Source organism: Pelecanus crispus, chromosome 10 (genome assembly GCF_030463565.1).
Source record: "Pelecanus crispus isolate bPelCri1 chromosome 10, bPelCri1.pri, whole genome shotgun sequence".
Taxonomy (NCBI): Eukaryota; Metazoa; Chordata; class Aves; order Pelecaniformes; family Pelecanidae; genus Pelecanus; species Pelecanus crispus.
This window is the reverse complement of record NC_134652.1, coordinates 3,557,588-3,573,545: the sequence shown is the minus strand read 5'-3', so window position 1 is coordinate 3,573,545 and position 15,958 is coordinate 3,557,588. Positions and strand designations below refer to the sequence as shown.

Here is a 15,958-nt window from a genome sequence, read left to right as displayed (position 1 = left end):
ATAAACATATTGCAGTGTTAAAAATCATACAGGTATGCCTCTGAATCCTTACCTTCCCTGTATGCTCACACCTGTAAAACAGAAGTACATGTATGGTCGCTATCTCGGTTACTGTGGTGGTTTCCCAACCAGTTTCCACAGCACCACACCCATCTTAACAAACCAGTAGTATTTCAGTTGTGATAAACTCACCGAATGCTGGTAGGCTGGTTATTTATTTAGCAAAAGCCATACTATATTAATATAGTAATATCCATCTATTAATGTGGATGTGCCAGTTGAGTCATGAAGTATAGTCCTGCTTCCATAACTGGCAGTGGTTTTGATATCTTATTAAAAATAATAATAATCATATACACTTTAGGTTAATAAACTGTCTTTCTCAAAATTGAGTTTTCAGGATGTTATTTAAATTAGTTTCTAAAGCATATGGATGATCTTTAAATGCCCAATAATTCCAGACTTTCAGATACTTTAAAAACATATTTCCTAGCTGATGGCATAAGGCGGACTCGTTAAGCTGATGAAGATGGTCCTTTCGATATAAGTATTTAAAAATGGTATGATATTTGGATGATCAGTTTGAAATACTGATTGCTCAGCTTACATGTTCAGCATTGCTTGGTTTTAGCATCGTTCTCATTCACAAACTGTACTGTTTAGGGTGATACATGTTTGGTTTTTTTTCCCTAGTCAGATGTAATTTATGATGAACTTTTCTTAAAGCATCATTTTCCGTATTGAATACGTTCAGCTTTTCAGAGATGATTCTCCTTTCAAACTACGGATTTAGTAATGTTGCCTTCTCTGAACCATGCCATTAGTTAGACTTCTTTGTAAGCCCCGAGAACACTACGTGGCGTCACAGCGCTTGGCTCCCATAAGGCAGTTTGATAGCTCTTTGGCCAGGACTGCGTTGTGCGAGTGTTAGTACAGTATAAAGTCAGTTATTTCTCCATAAATTAAACTCTTCATGAAGGAATTCTGTTGTTGATACCCCAGGGCTTTGGACTTTCACGTTCTTGTTTTCACATAATTATCTACATAAACACTTGCATGGAATTAATCTACTTCATGCCAGCAAAGATTTTACTATTGGCATAGCGTTTCCCTGTAAATTATAGGCAGCGAGGCTGATGGGCAGTGCAGACTCACCGAAAAATAGAGCTTCCTATCGGTGCTGGCTGCGAGAAAGAGTTTGTGAGCACAGGAGCGCAGGCTGGATACTGGGTTCAGGAGAGCAGAGTTCTGGGTGATTACGCCTTCCTCGTGAGGTGGAGTATTTTGGATAAGTTACTTTTTCCCTTCCGCTTAAAAATAATTTTAAGGGTATTCCAGTGTAGAAGAGCTCAGGCTAGAGTCCAGTAACTTGTTTCTTCATTGGTAAACTAGTTAGTGTTTTTCTGTAAGAGTAAATCCTGTAAAATGTGAAGTTTTTCACAAAATGAAGATTCCTACAGAAAATTTGCTTTCTTTTTAGAGAAATGGAAGTTGGTTTTGGTCTGGTTTAGATCCGAAGTGGAGTATTTCACTTAGCACTGAGTGAGATGCCTGGGAGCCAGGAGTTCCCCCCAAGCTACGACTCCCATGGGCAATGTACTTCACTCAGCATTAAGCCTTGCAGCTCATTTTACCAATCTTAACATCTTGATTTTGGGAATGGCTCATTGATTTAAGGATAAAGTACATTTTATAACTTGCTTCAGTCTCTCCCTTTTTTCATGCGTTCTTCAAGAAGATTAAATTTGATCAGCACGAGGTTGTGCTGACCCACCTGGTGTGTAAGCTGGGGCACCTTTGCTGTGCTGCTGCTTCGCGGTGTGGATGCGCCCCTGATGCCTGATCACTCTCAGGAAGAAGAAAGTCCGTCAGCCTTAAAGTGAAATTGAGATCCAGTTACATTTTTGGTACTGAGGTGAGACCAAAAATTGTGAATGTTGAACGAGAGGTGGTTGGTTTTGCCCTTCTGGTTGTTGCCTCCGTCTCCTGGCCTCACCCTGGCTCTCCTCACGTGGTGCGGTCCCCTGGGTGCTCCTGTGGGCTCTTTGACGCGGAGTTTTGCATGTTTGTGCTGCAGCGTGGACCGCTCCCTTCAGGTCTCCTAAAAGATGCAATATTTGGAATCTGCCGGTATCAAGATGTGAGGTGCAGTCAGAGGGCAGCGCTTGGCATCTTTGCCTTCTAACACAAGTTTGTTCTTGATGTCTACTTCTGACTTCCATGAACAAGACCCCACCAAATCTAGCCCCTTGCCTCATCAATCAGCAACTCCCCATTTTTTCCTCAGTGATCACAGTAAGAAGGATGTTCTAGTTTATATTTGGAAAAATAATTATCTTGTGGATGCTGAAGGAAATCTTTTGGTTTAATTAGGTTGTGTTCTGAGTAACTGGCTAGAACCTGTACTATGTTATGATTTTTTTTTTTCCCCCCGAAAACAATAAAGAAAATAGACTTGAGTAAGTGTGGGGGGTTTTGGGAATTTTGGGTGTGTGTTTTTTTTTGTTTTTGTTTTTTTTTTTTGTTTTGGGTTTTGGTTTTGTTTTGTTTTTTAAATCCTATCAGTATAGCAAAGTAAGCATGGCACTGTTCATTCCTGGTTTGATGGGATGTTTGCTGCTCTGCAAGAAGGGAACTGAATGCATATACTGGAATATTTAAATAGCTTCTCAGCACAAGAAGGACATGGACCTGCTGGAGCGGGTCCAGAAGAGGGCCACCAAAATGATCCGAGGGCTGGAACACCTCTCCTATGAGGCCAGGCTGAAAGAGTTGGGATTGTTCAGCCTGGAGAAGAGAAGGCTGCGAGGAGACCTTATTGTGACCTTCCAATACTTAAAGGGGGCCTACAGGAAAGATGGGGAGAATCTTTTTAATAAGGCCTCTTGTGACAGAATAAGGAATAACGGATTTAAACTAAAGAAGAATAGATTCAGACTAGATATAAGGAAGAAATGTTTTACAGTGAGGGCGGTGAGGCACTGGAAGGGGTTGCCCAGAGAGGCGGAGGCCCCATCCCCAGAACCATCCCAGGCCAGGCTGGACGGGGCTCTGAGCACCCTGGGCTGGTTAAAGCTGTCCCTGGCACTGCAGGGGTTGGGCTGGGGGGGCTCTGAAGGGCCCTTCCCACCCAAACCATTCCATGATTCTATGATATGATTCTATTCCTGTTATTACTGTGTTTCGTACTACTTAGCATCTAACGTGTTTTGATGAACACTCACAAGAAGTTATCACTCCAAGAGCTTCCTCCTTTGCTACCTTACATCTTGCATTTTCTGCTTCCGTATGGATGTACGCAGTTGAGCATGGTTAGTCTCGTGTATTCTGTGGTGCTGTGTGGTCGGGTTCTGGAGAAAGGCTGGATGTAGGTTAGGTGTACTGCTGTGTCCGCATCCAACTGGCTGTGTCACCTGGGGAAGGATAGCTCATCTCCATACTCAGTTTTTCACGCACACCTGCAATCTACATTGCGTATTATTTTCAGGAGGCTTTCGCTTTATTGCATTTCTTTTCGCATTCTTGGCACAACCTGAGCTTAACCTCAATTAACGCTTCCAAGTATTAAAATATTATAATGAAGAGCAACCATTTTGCTGACATGGATTGGCAGGAACTAATAATAGGCTGCAATTTTCAGAGCAGCCTAAGGGAATTACACCCTCTAAATCCCTGTGAAATGCAGAATTCGTGCACCTGCTTGAGGCTTTTTTTGAAAATACCAACTGAAACATCAAAATCTTTGCATTTGAGTAGTTTTTTGCTCATAGAAATTAGAGACCCCGTTGAGCTGAGGGAAGCTTAGACTTGTATAGGCTGATTTTTTTTTTTTTTTTTTTTCTGTTGTTCAGCAGGTAGCTAGTGAAGGGCCACTAATTCAAGTAGGCTGGATATCTATTAAAAACAAAGAAAAAAATCTTACAAAATGATTTGGAAGGATAGATGTGTTGCATCTGGACGTCTTCCCTTATCTGCTGGGATGTAGGGAATACTTCATATTAATTGAGTTACTTAATGGCATGATTTTACAGAAGTGGCTGTGTTTCAGAGTGTGTTTATGCTCTGATGGGTATGCTCTTCAGATGATATTGATGTTCATCACACTTTTGATGTATTACCACCACCAAGGAGGATAAACAGACTTCAAGAACTTTTTTTGTTGATGTTTTTATTAAAATATAGTGAAACAAATTATCTTAAGAAAGCAGTGGGCCTTTGAAGTGGTTTTGAAGTGAGAGTTCTGGCCGTGCTGAATAGCTGAGGAAGTGTAGGCCATGGTTCTCCTTAACTCGTTGTGTGAGTATTTTATTTCCGTGCACGGCCTTGTCCTGCTGGGACTATTTATAGCATAGCTAGTTACACACGCTAATGTCACCTGTCTTTACAGAATAACAGTTTAAAAATAAATAGTCTGGTGAAGAACTTCCCCAAACCTTTGTTTCCTACTGTAAAGTATTCCAGAGCTAATATTGCTAATAACTATGTTTCAAGAGAAAATTATCCGTACTTACTATTAACACAATTTTCCTTTTGGCAGAGTAAGGTGACTTCACTGTGTCATGTGTGGTTTAGTTGTCCTTACGACTTAAGTCATGTTTTAGCTATGTAAACTGCAGGAAAATCACTTGTATATGTTTTGCAGGTTAAAATAAATCCTGCTTATCTATATAGGTTTAGCCTAACCTAGGAAAGATTTGCCATTCTAGCCCGATGGAAAGCCTCATATAAATGCGTTTCTATTGGCAGAATCATGTTTCTGTTGGATTAATACCTAGCTCTGGTTCCCCTAAGAACTTACATTCTGCTGTCAAACCAGCAGGTATAAAACACCTCGGGTCAGCCTTCGGCTCATGTAAAGGTGTTCTGAAAAATCACTCGCCCAGTAGACTAGTAGAAAAATTCTTTTAGCCTTACTGCTGCTGTGCTTTCATTACATTCATAATTAACTAATTAGCAGTTTTCATTTGTACATGATAGCGGTACAGCCCGATAAAAATCAAGAATAGCGTTGTGCTTTGAGCAACTGTCTTGAGGCTTTTTTGTTTGATGCCTACAGCTGGATGCAATCATTCAGTTGTTCCTGCTTTTCAGAGGTATGCTTGCATTCCACACCTCCACACCCCCCCATTTGTTTTTTTTTTTCTGCTTGGCTTTCACCTAAAGATTTTTCTTTTTTCCCTGGTGTTTGCTGGCATTGCTTATTTGGCTCCCCACTGCAAGCCTTGGGAGCATCCTTGGTTGTCACCAGTAAAGGTGGGCCCCGACTTGTGTTTGAGAGGATCGTTTCCCCTGTACGTGACAGCTCCGGGTTAGCTCCACCAGCAGCCGGGAAGCCCTCGGGCTAGTCAGAGCAGCTAGAGAGGTGCTTCAGTGCGCCCTGGGCCAGCTTCAGTTGTCTTGTGTTAGCTTAACTCTATTTGCAATAGATTGGTTGTGTTACAGTGACTGAAACCAGCTCTTTGCTACTGAGCTGTAGCTCTTTGCAGAGACCCGGGAAGGGCTGTGGAGCTGTCTCGGACCTTTAGCAGATCCGCCCCGCTGGAAGCTGTTGCCCGACTTGCTTAGCAAAGTCACATGGACTTGCAGTCCGGATTTGCTTTCGTGGTGGCTCTTGCCCATACTGGTCTTGAAGTTACCAGCCCAGCTTTTCTGGGAACCATCAACCTATACTTAGCAGCTGCAGCGAAGCTCAGTGCTGTGCACCGGAGCACTCGTGCAGAAATCCGATGGTACAGAGCTCAAGCACAAGCCAGTTTGTTTCTGGGGTACGGTGGGAGCAGGGGAGTGCTCACTGAGAGCCGCACAGCTCTAAGCAATGCCCACCACGTGCCCCGATCTGAACGGCACAGTGCCAGAGGCACCGGGTACTTGCACACATTATCCTTCCCTTCTTAGCTTACATCCCTGACGGTCAGCATCAGTGGGGTGGTTTTCTTCAAGCAGTTACTACGTGAGGGTTAACTAAACCTTCGTGAACACAGTTTTCCCTCTCTCTGAGGAAGACGTCAGCCCGTGAGTTGCAGGAGCACGGTTACAGGGACCAAGGAGCAGTGAGTACGGCCAGGCAGCCTCTGGCTGTCATCAGAATAGCAGGGAAGAGACCCTAGTTGTCATGCTGGGTACAAGTATGTTTTAACACGCACCAAAAAAAAAAAAAAAAAAGGCAAAAAAAAAAAAGCAAAAGAAACACTGTACAAATCCACTAACTCATTTTTGAAAGGTTTTAACTGATGGCAGAGGATGAAAGCAGAAATCCTCTGATGCTCTAAAATAATATCACAATCTTTTTTCCACTCCCCCCCCATCTGTCTTGTTACCACAGGGCTGATATTATTCATTTGGTTTCTGAAAATACTTTGGAATGTACAGAAGCTCAACGGTGAGATTTTTCAGACTGTTTCCAAGACAGTAGTTTGTTGTCTTTTACTGAATCCTGACAGTTGGAAGCAGATGACTAATTTTCTTTTTGAGGTATTTGCACTGTGGGCGTATGGCATGACTCCCAAGACAGCAATTCAAGTGCTTTCACCCTGTAAATACGTTTTATATTATACTCAGGTTAGTCAGGGAGGGAAGGGTTTTAAAAAAAAAACGTATTTTAATAGGGCCGTCTAGCGATTTTAAAAAAACCCACTGAGAATGGAGAGAATTAAAATATATTTCAAATGGAATCACAAAATCTTACAGGAATTAGGTACGTATGAGGTCTAGCGTCTCTCTTGAATATTTGTGCCTCTGTTTTCTCATCAGAAAAATCAGGAGGATAATTAAAATGTCAGCTCTTTGTATTAATAACTACTCAGGGAATTTGTTTGCTCTGGCTGAGTAGCAGCTGTATCGCTGGCGTATTGTTCTTAGGCCAAACACTTCCATTGGGTTAGCGGGGAGCGCACTCCAGCAGTTATGCTGAGGTCCGTCCCTTTACACCTTGCCCTCTGAATCTCTCTCCTGTGACTTGCTCCTGACCTCGGAGCATCCTTGCTTGGATGCCCTGAGACTGTGGAACCCGCAGCTCATCGTCAGGTCTGCTTCACCCATCCATTTACTGCAGCTTCGGAGCGTGTTACGTTCTTCTTCTGAGTTCCCGTTCCTCTTCCACCCCCAAATCCACCTAATTTTAAAATTAATTTCTTCTGCATGTAGTTTTTGGGACTAGCTGGGGCGATGTGTTCAGTGGTGTAGATATCGGGCAACAGTCCCTGCCTCGCTCCTCCCTGTTGCTCCTAGCCTGAGCTGAATTATTTCTCAACTACAGGAGATTCTCCAACCCCCTGCACCGTGGCCAGCCCCTCGTCAGGCACGGCGCAGAGATTCATAACCGCACAGCTTTAATGCAAATGAAAACCTCTCAACCCATCAGACCAAAGGGTATTTCATAGGTATGAACTAATAGCGCGTGTACACGTGAATAACACCTTGGATTTTGCTTGACTCGGACTTTTAAATTAAGAAGGCTGCTAACGGGCATTCTTTCTATAAAGGAGGGAAGACAGGAGAAATAAGAAGTCTGTGGTATTTTTTCTTAATTTCAAAGCAATTGAGATCCCAGTGCAAGCTCAAATACTCTGTGTGCATTACCATATATAAGCCTGTACCAGCTTACAATAATAACTACATCAGCCATACTGTAGGCAAACCAAAGAGCTTGTTTAAAATTCTAAATATTATGCAGCAGCATAAAATTGAGAATATGGAGTACAATTGCTGGCCACTGATCTTGCTGATTGTGTGGTACTTGGAAGAAGGATGCGGAATTGGATGGAGAAAAAAGCAGCAGGAAGGACCCTGCAAGTGCTGAACTCTTTTTCTGTTGCAGCTCGAATAACTGTTTGCAGGTCTCAGGACTTCATATTTTCTGATTTCCTTAAATAATGGTAATCTGAGATTTCACTGCAGTACAGGAGAATCTCTAGAGCAGCAGTTTGGCATTTGCTTGAGCTTTGTACACAGATGCTCAGAAAGTCTCATCCCCGGGAATTTTTTCTGAGCTTGTATGGATGACAATGAAGTAAACAAATCTCTTTGCATTTACCAAAGAAATGACCTAAGTCATGCCAGGCTGAACTATTCCTGAGCATGAATTGCCTTGTTAATGGCAAAATACCTCTGCTCATCTCTGTGATCCAGTCTCTCATGCTGATGAATTATTAGACCACACTCCGCTTCCATCACATCTTCTCAGGAACCACAAGAAAAAAACTGTAGTGTACCCAATACGGTCCTGTCTGTCCTCTTCTGCTTTGTTCATGCAGCAAGTGACGTGGTGAAAAACATCCTCCATCATCATCTTATTAGTAAAAGAGTGCTAAGCAAAGCTGGATGTGTTTGGAGAGCTTTCCAGCCTCCCTTTGAATGGCAGTTTTCCTTCTTGGTTGGCCTGTGACATGGCCGACCTATGCTGCTGCTGCTCCATGAAATGCAAGAACGAACCATCACAATAAACTGTCACAGAAAGCTCAGAATTGTCCCGGTTTCACTTAAGTATTCTATTAAACTGCTGCTTTTCTAAGTGCTTGCTTATAGCATGGAAAGAATGGCTCAATGACAGGGAAGAGTAACCTAGTGCTGAAGCAGACAGCGAATACGTGCCCGTGCCCCTGTGCTGAACTGCTCCCTTTATTTTAACTTGGTTATCTATTTACTCATCTGTCTTCAAAATTCCTTTGTATTTGCAAAGCTCAAAATGAAGCCATTAAGAGCTACGGAACAGTGCAGACCACCTTAGTTTTTTCAAGGTCGGAGCTGAGAACAGTTGCTGGCTCTGTAATTAAAGCAAGCAGCCAGCAGTGACGCCGAGGTGGCATGCAGGGAGGATGGACAGAGACGTGCCCAGGAGCTCCCCGCTTAAAAGGTGTTTCCCTCCCGTTTCGGAAACAGTCCACAGATATTTGAATCCAGCTCAAACTCTTTGTTGTCACCAGTGCTTGCTTTCCCTCAGCTCCCTGAATGTGTTGCGCAGCAGCTTTCCTAAGACTGAATTGCTTATTTCTATCTTAATTCTGGAACTGCGGTAGCAGGGAGTCTCAAGAGTTTAAAAACGAAACACCCCTCTTCAGCCAAGTCGTCTTCCTAAAATTGTCCAGTCAAAATCCATTTTTCCCCAGTCAGGATGAGAGGTAAGTATATCTCTGTGTAAGCGCAAGGGCTCAGAAGTAGGTGTCAATTAGAAATCTGGGGATTAATCTGTTGGCGAACGAACAGCAGTGAGGAATTTGACACTAGAAAGCTCATTTGGTCTCATTTTTACATGACTGGATAGGTACCTGGCTCATCGCTCCGTCTCTTTGGGTTCTAATACTACTGACAGTCAAAATGCGGCTATTAAAGGATTACTCTAATTGTGTAAAGTGAAAACTGGTAATTCAGTACCTAAATAACATCCTCTTCAAAAGACTGATTTTAGCAGAAAAAACTCTCCTTGCAGGTACGCAATTTGGACAGCTCGGTGACAGCTGGAAAAGCTTCCCTTATGATCTGTGGTAATTCATATGGATATATTTAGCAAGAACGTAGTCTGCTTACACTTTTTTGAATCGTTCATTAGAAGACTTTGGCAGTATTTCCAGATTTGAATTGTGGAAGTTTGCTTTTATTGTAACTTCGTGTCACTGCAGCCAATCTGATGGAAAAGACTTGCACCTTACTTTCACTTCAAAGCCTGAAGTGCTGCTGAACCCTGCTGAAATGGGGAGGTGTGGTGGTGAATGATATTTCATCTTGGTTTTAAAGTCTATTGAATAGCAACTAGATAGAAATGAAATTATTTATCTGAATACATCAAATACTTTTTCTTCAAATTGTGCCTGTATAGTATATGCAGATCAATAGCTGGAATATATTAGCAAAATAAGTTCTATTTTCTGAGACTCTGAAAGATCCTAGTGTAACTTTTTGAGAAAAGGGAGTAAGCATTAAGATCAAGTAACTTTGTTAAAAAGATGATGTTTCTTTTTTTGTTGTTTTATGTTTATTCCACGTACTGGATGTTGCTAACAGTTCGCTTTTCATTTTCGTTGATCAGCATTTGCTTGTTCAAAACCTCCTACCGCTGTATTCCTAACGGAGGATGTTTAATAGCTGTAAGCTAGCTATGACAGTGCTCTTTATCTTAAACCTTATAGTGGCTAGGTACTCTGAAGACCTGTGACATACGTTCCAGGAATGTCTGTGAACTGTGAAAGTTTGCCCCTTTTTATCCACTCTGACAATTTGATCAGAAGCGATGATTATGAGCAACAGAATAAATTTGTCCAACTCTAATGAAAAATCCTATCCAAAATACAAATCTCATCAAGTTTTGAAGGTCTCTGAAATGCTGTGCTATGAAATACTCGTTACCTGCCCCTGTAGATCTAGTTCCAGATGGTTTTTTAGTGATCTAATTCAGAAAAAGTGTAGTACGAGGTTAAACCTCGGGTGACGCTGGATCTTTTATCTTGAATGATACTGGATCTTTTAATGATGGATCTTACATGATCAGCTTTCATCTGGGGTTATGGAGAATTTTAAATAAGAGGGCTCAAGGGTGCGTATGTGGACTGACAGCAAGTATTGCAATAGTCTCCGTTAGGAAACATGCAGTTTTGGCATATAATGAAATTGTTCCAGAGGCGTCAGTGTGTAGCGTACCGCTCTGCCACGTCTGCTTGCTTTGTGCTTGGGGGGAATACTGGAGGGAGAAGGCTGGACGACTGTTTTATAGCTTGGAAAACCAGGTTACTTATGGTGAGGGCAGGTAAATGGGCTTTTATGGCGTCTTAATGCTTACCCTGCTTTCAGGGCAGGGTAAACGAGCATCTGAGTGGTGGCTGAGGGAGGAACTGTACTCGGGAAATGAGCACAGGGCAAGGGGGGTGGGACTTATCGCAGGTCCACATGCAAAGAATTCATCTTAAAACTGCTTTAGTGACCTAACGGAAAAGCATAAATTATCATGTAATGCACTTTGCTTCAGTATGGCTCAAATTTTATAGTGTGACACATACACCTTTGGGCAATGACAAGGCCTGATGGTTCAGCTATTAATAATCAGAATTAACTGTATACTTACAAAAAGAGAGGGAGTAGTTATAGGAATGGCTGTAAGAAAAGGAAGAGAAGGGTGTGCTGTCACTGTTGGAACTAGAAAATAGAAACTGCTACTACAATAGTCGAATGCTTCACTCTAAGACTGATCTTTGCAGAAACAGCAGAGAAAACGGTATGTATGGATTAGAACTAAAAGACCCACCCAACCATCCACTGGCTCAAAGATTGCACTGATCGTGCAAAAATTATTTATTTTCCTTGACTAAGGAAGATGCATCCGAAGAGATGTCCTGCCTGTGCCTTAGAAAGGTGAATTGTTACGGTCTCCAAGGAGTTTTCGTATATCTGTGTTTGGGAACAATCTGTAAATGATGCGTACTCCGAAATACAACTACTGTAGTGAGGGTAAAGAGATGAGAATTTAGGAGGTGCCTCAGGTAGAGTGATAGTCAGAATGAATGTGACCGCTCCAAAGCACAAGCAAAACGGATGTACATCAAGATGACAGAGTTGAAAATAAAGCTGGTCATCGTAGTGCTTTCAAGGACTGCTGTTACAGTCTCTTATAAACCTGGTGGCACTCAGCATATGATACAAGTTGTGCATCACCCATGGGATTTGTTGTATCCTTTCTAGTTTTCATATATTTATTTGTAGTGCAGCAGTCCTCTGCTGTTAAGCTTATCTATCTGCTGCTTCCCTCCATTTCCACGTTTTTTCTTAGAAATTTTAGATTTTCTTCAACTTTTCCTTTGCCACCTCTGTAATTGAAAAAGCAAAACAAAACCGAAGAGGGGGGGAAATCCCACACGAAACCATATCGTGTTATTTCTGCAGCCAGCATGCTACTTCCAAAGGCTGTGCTTTCAGAGGCTGTATCCTTGTAAACTCTTCAAGCTTTCTTTTCTCCTTACGTGAAATAAGGAACTCCCCATTTTTTAAGAGTATTGGCTCGTGTGCGAAGATGGATTGCGTTAGACAACAGAGGTTGTTACTACCTTTATTTGCTCTGGCTCCTTCGTCTGAGCTGAATAGCTGGACTGGACTTGAGGTATGTTCTGCAAACGAGAAAAGCAAACAATCTGGGCAGTAATTGCTTTGGCAATCTGACTTTCATTTGCCATCGATCCTGAGTTGGGCTGGTAAGTTTATGCTCAACTCTTGTGACCTTGAGGATGATCGCTTGCAGTATTTTTAAGAGAGAAGTACTTGGGTGAGGATGCTGTCCCTGCACTGGGTGAAGCTGTCCTCCCCTCTTTGGTACAAACGTCCATCCAGACACACACAGCATTGTTTTTTTTCTGCTTAGAAATTATTAGAGACACAGATATCCCTTATTCATTGCAAAATGTGAAATGACATTTAAGTTCTGTCCATGAGAACATGTTCTCTCAAAGCCTCTTCGAAGGAGCCTGGGACTGCTTGTTTCATGAATGTTTGTCGAGAGCTCTTTAAATTCCTGAACCACTGTCGACTAATAAATGAATATAAATTATCTCTGAAACAGGTTCATTTAACTCTTGTCTAATGTGTAGCATTTGGCCTGTCAGAGTCAAAATACTGTGACTTATTTTTGTATGGCAAATTGAGTACTTTGTTTATTAAAACTGCTGATCTGTTGTAGAATGAGAAGGGCCTGGATTACTGTTACTTTTCACAGTAAAGGTTTAAAGGGCAGGTCATCAGTGTTCTCCAGCAGCAAAATATTGTTGATTATCTGTTCAACTTCTGTTCTATATAGGTGTTAGCCAGGTTTTGGAAGCAGTGACTTGCATTTTGCTTTCAATCCTGTCGGCCTTAGTGAGGCTCCACAGAGAGCAGAATTTGGCTTGCTTCATTGAATGCACTGTGTCTGAATACAGACAAATGTGTCTATAGTGGATATAGATTGCTAATAGTGTACTAGAAGATAAAGCAAACGTCATTCGGAGCATAAAACTTGTGTTGTAAAGCTGCACCCTGCGTCATGTAATATTCGATGTTTTTTCAACTTTGAGGTGGGAGTCTTAATTGAAGCTGTAGCTCTGTTACTTTTATTCATGCTTAACACCAGCACTGCTGAATGCCTTTTGCTGTGATGTAATTTTTTTTTCTTTTTTTTTTTGGTAGAAGCTTCCACATAGTAAGGTATAATTACCATTTTGCCAAAGATTTAGCAAATAATGATGCACATAAGAAATACATAGTTTTAAGAATTTCCTTTGATATTGTGGGGGGGGTCACAGGCTAGTGATAATGATTTCTGCCCCTGTCCCCAAATCTACTATGTGTTATTTAGATAGATTTAATGCATTAAAATTATGCAGTGCCTGACGGGGAGAGCTGTGATTCCTGATGGCCCGAATTTTGCATTCTGTGACCAGTAAGTGGGGCCTGATCCCAGGTCAGAGGAAGAGAGAGCTCACGCTGCAGCCTCGAAGTCTTGGATTTGGCAGAGGGACGCGAGCCCTGGGCTCCGTCGGGTGTTAGAGCTGCTCCGTGTTCCCCTTCCTCCTCCCGTGGTTTTTCCCTTTCTTCTCAGCAGTTGAGTGCTGTATGTTGTTGCTAATTGCAGATAATGTACTACTGACATTTTGAAAAGTATACGTAGATGATATTCACCCAAAGGACGATACTGCTATCTTCAGAGATGCTGATACAGTTTTGCTGGCATAGACTCATTTAGTGATGAATTGCAGTAATAGCAGTTCAAGACCTACAGCGTATTAGTGAAAATGAATCCACTGAGCACTGCTCCCATGGCACTACAACAGCACTTAAAGAACACTGATTTTCTTGAAGGGAGAAAAATCTGATTAAGAGATTTAGCTGTGGGTTTGTTTTGGGTTTGCTTTTTTTTTTTTTCTTTTTTTTTTACCAGCAGTGTGTTATTTGTATTTGTTTCTTGATGTATGTTACTGTAAGGAATTTAATATACATAAGAAAACCAGGAGAGTGCCATAAACCCAGAACATTGTTTTCTGTTTTAGCAGATGGAAGACTCGTATATGCTATGATAAGCAGAGACGTAGTGGTAGTACTGCTTTTAATTTCTTGTTATAAACTGACCTAACACATAGGTATGAAAGGAAAAAAGATCAGTGTGCTAAAATTGAGAAGATACATAATAGTGTATACAGTGGTGGGTCTCTGTGGCAAAAATATTGTAGAAGTGAATGCAATAATTAGAAAGAATTACTCTAAAAAAAGGATGTGGCAACCTATTATTGAAATAGTTGTCTAATTTGAGGGAAAAAGGGATAAAGACAGGCTTCATGTTAATAATGCGTTGGTGCTTTGCACGAGAACAGAGTGTTCTTTCAGCTCTGGAGTGTGACCAGTGGAAAACAGAAATGTCCCAAGCATAATGCTGGGCTCCTTTGTGCCATCTTCTTTAAAATCACCCAGGTGCTAGAAAATGAGAGGGATCTGGAATATGAGAATTCCTAAACCAGGAGAAAATAGGGAAGTATGCATCTCCCTTCTTTCCTCCTTCCCCATCTGTGCATCCTTCATGTCTTGCTGGGAGGGGGCATGTTTGGGACATGCCTAGAGCATGTGGAAGAGGCGCTGAAAGCGGCTCCAAGCAGAAACTCTTTTCTGCTCTCGGTAAGTTTTAAGGCAGCACCTTTTGTATGTCAGCGTGTTTAAAACAACCCCCCTGTCTGAAATCTCACTGTGATCCGTAGCTACTTTGCTTCCAAAGCAAAACGTATCTATATATTATAATATATATTATACTTAACCTTGACCACTGGTGTAACTGCCACTGGTTAGAGTTCATGTCAAAGAATCGTTAAACCATTTTAATTACCACAACACGTTTGAAAAGATTTCCAAATGTGTGATGTATCTGTAGGTGGTGATTTCACCGTTGCTGGGGAACCTATGGGGGGAAAGTAAAGGAGTGCTAATAAATAGGCTCTTTTTGGTCAAATATAACGTAGTCTTGCAGACTCTAATACACAAGTCTGTGTGTATAAGAGGCAGCAGAGATATCCTGGGGTTTATGGATAGTTCCACTATTTTAGGGCTAATATAAGCTACAGCTTTGTCAGGTTGGCAACTACAGAAGGATTATTTGAAGGCAATAGCAATCAGATAGTTCGGGCAAGATCTCTTTTGTGCTGAGGGCAGGGATACGCTCCTAATGTTGGCTACGTTAAATGGGTCTGCTTACGTGAGGGCAATAAAAAAAAAAGTATTTGCTGCACCTGTTGCTCTGCTATCTTTGGGACAAGATAAAAAATTGATATATAAGTGTATGGAGGAAGCACTGGTATTTCTAGCAGAAGACTTTGTGGGCAGATGTGTGTGTGTTCATACACACAGGGTTCTGGATGATCAGATGATGAGTCATGATAAAGAAATTCTTCTATATTTTGTGATTTGATAAGCAGCATGCCACTTCTTTCCAATTCTCTTGCAGTTTTTGTAAGTTAAGAAAGCCAGAGGAATACTTTTTCTGAATAATAATTAAAAAAAAAAAAAAAAATCAGGAAGCCTGCGTTGCTTTCAGCTAGATCAAGAAGCTTCCCAGTCTGAAGATCCAGGATTTGACAAGGTATTCTAAAAATACTATAACCAGCTGTAAAATACACTAAAACTGCTAAGGCTGTGTTGACAGTATGGTTCAACAGCTAAGATGATTTTTTAATGAAAACCATTTTGAATTTTTAGGATTAAAAAATGGTTTCTACATTCCTAGAGAAAGAGGTGAATTACAAATCTTAAGATGTACCTTTTTGACTCAAATGAAAATACATGCTGCTTCAAGTAGCATGAGCTGCCGGTTTCTAGTTTCAAAATCCAGATTTCTTCTGACAAGTTATGATTTAATTACAGAAGTATTTAAAAACACACAAACAGTGCATGTACATTTTGAGGTGCATTCATTGAATTAAGATTAGCAAACTAAGGCAAGTAAGTGCAAAATGCTTGTCAGGGTACT

General features: G+C 41.4%; 2 protein-coding genes across 2 annotated transcripts in view; one reads left to right on the top strand and one right to left on the bottom strand.

Annotated features, from left to right (window-relative positions):
- Window positions 1-15,958, top strand: part of DOCK1 (dedicator of cytokinesis 1) — a gene marked incomplete at its 5' end in the record, with an annotated part of 331,885 nt that overhangs the window by 128,405 nt on the left and 187,522 nt on the right.
- Window positions 1-15,958, bottom strand: part of INSYN2A (inhibitory synaptic factor 2A) — a 32,670-nt gene that overhangs the window by 14,788 nt on the left and 1,924 nt on the right. The gene's annotated exons all lie outside the window — the stretch shown is intronic.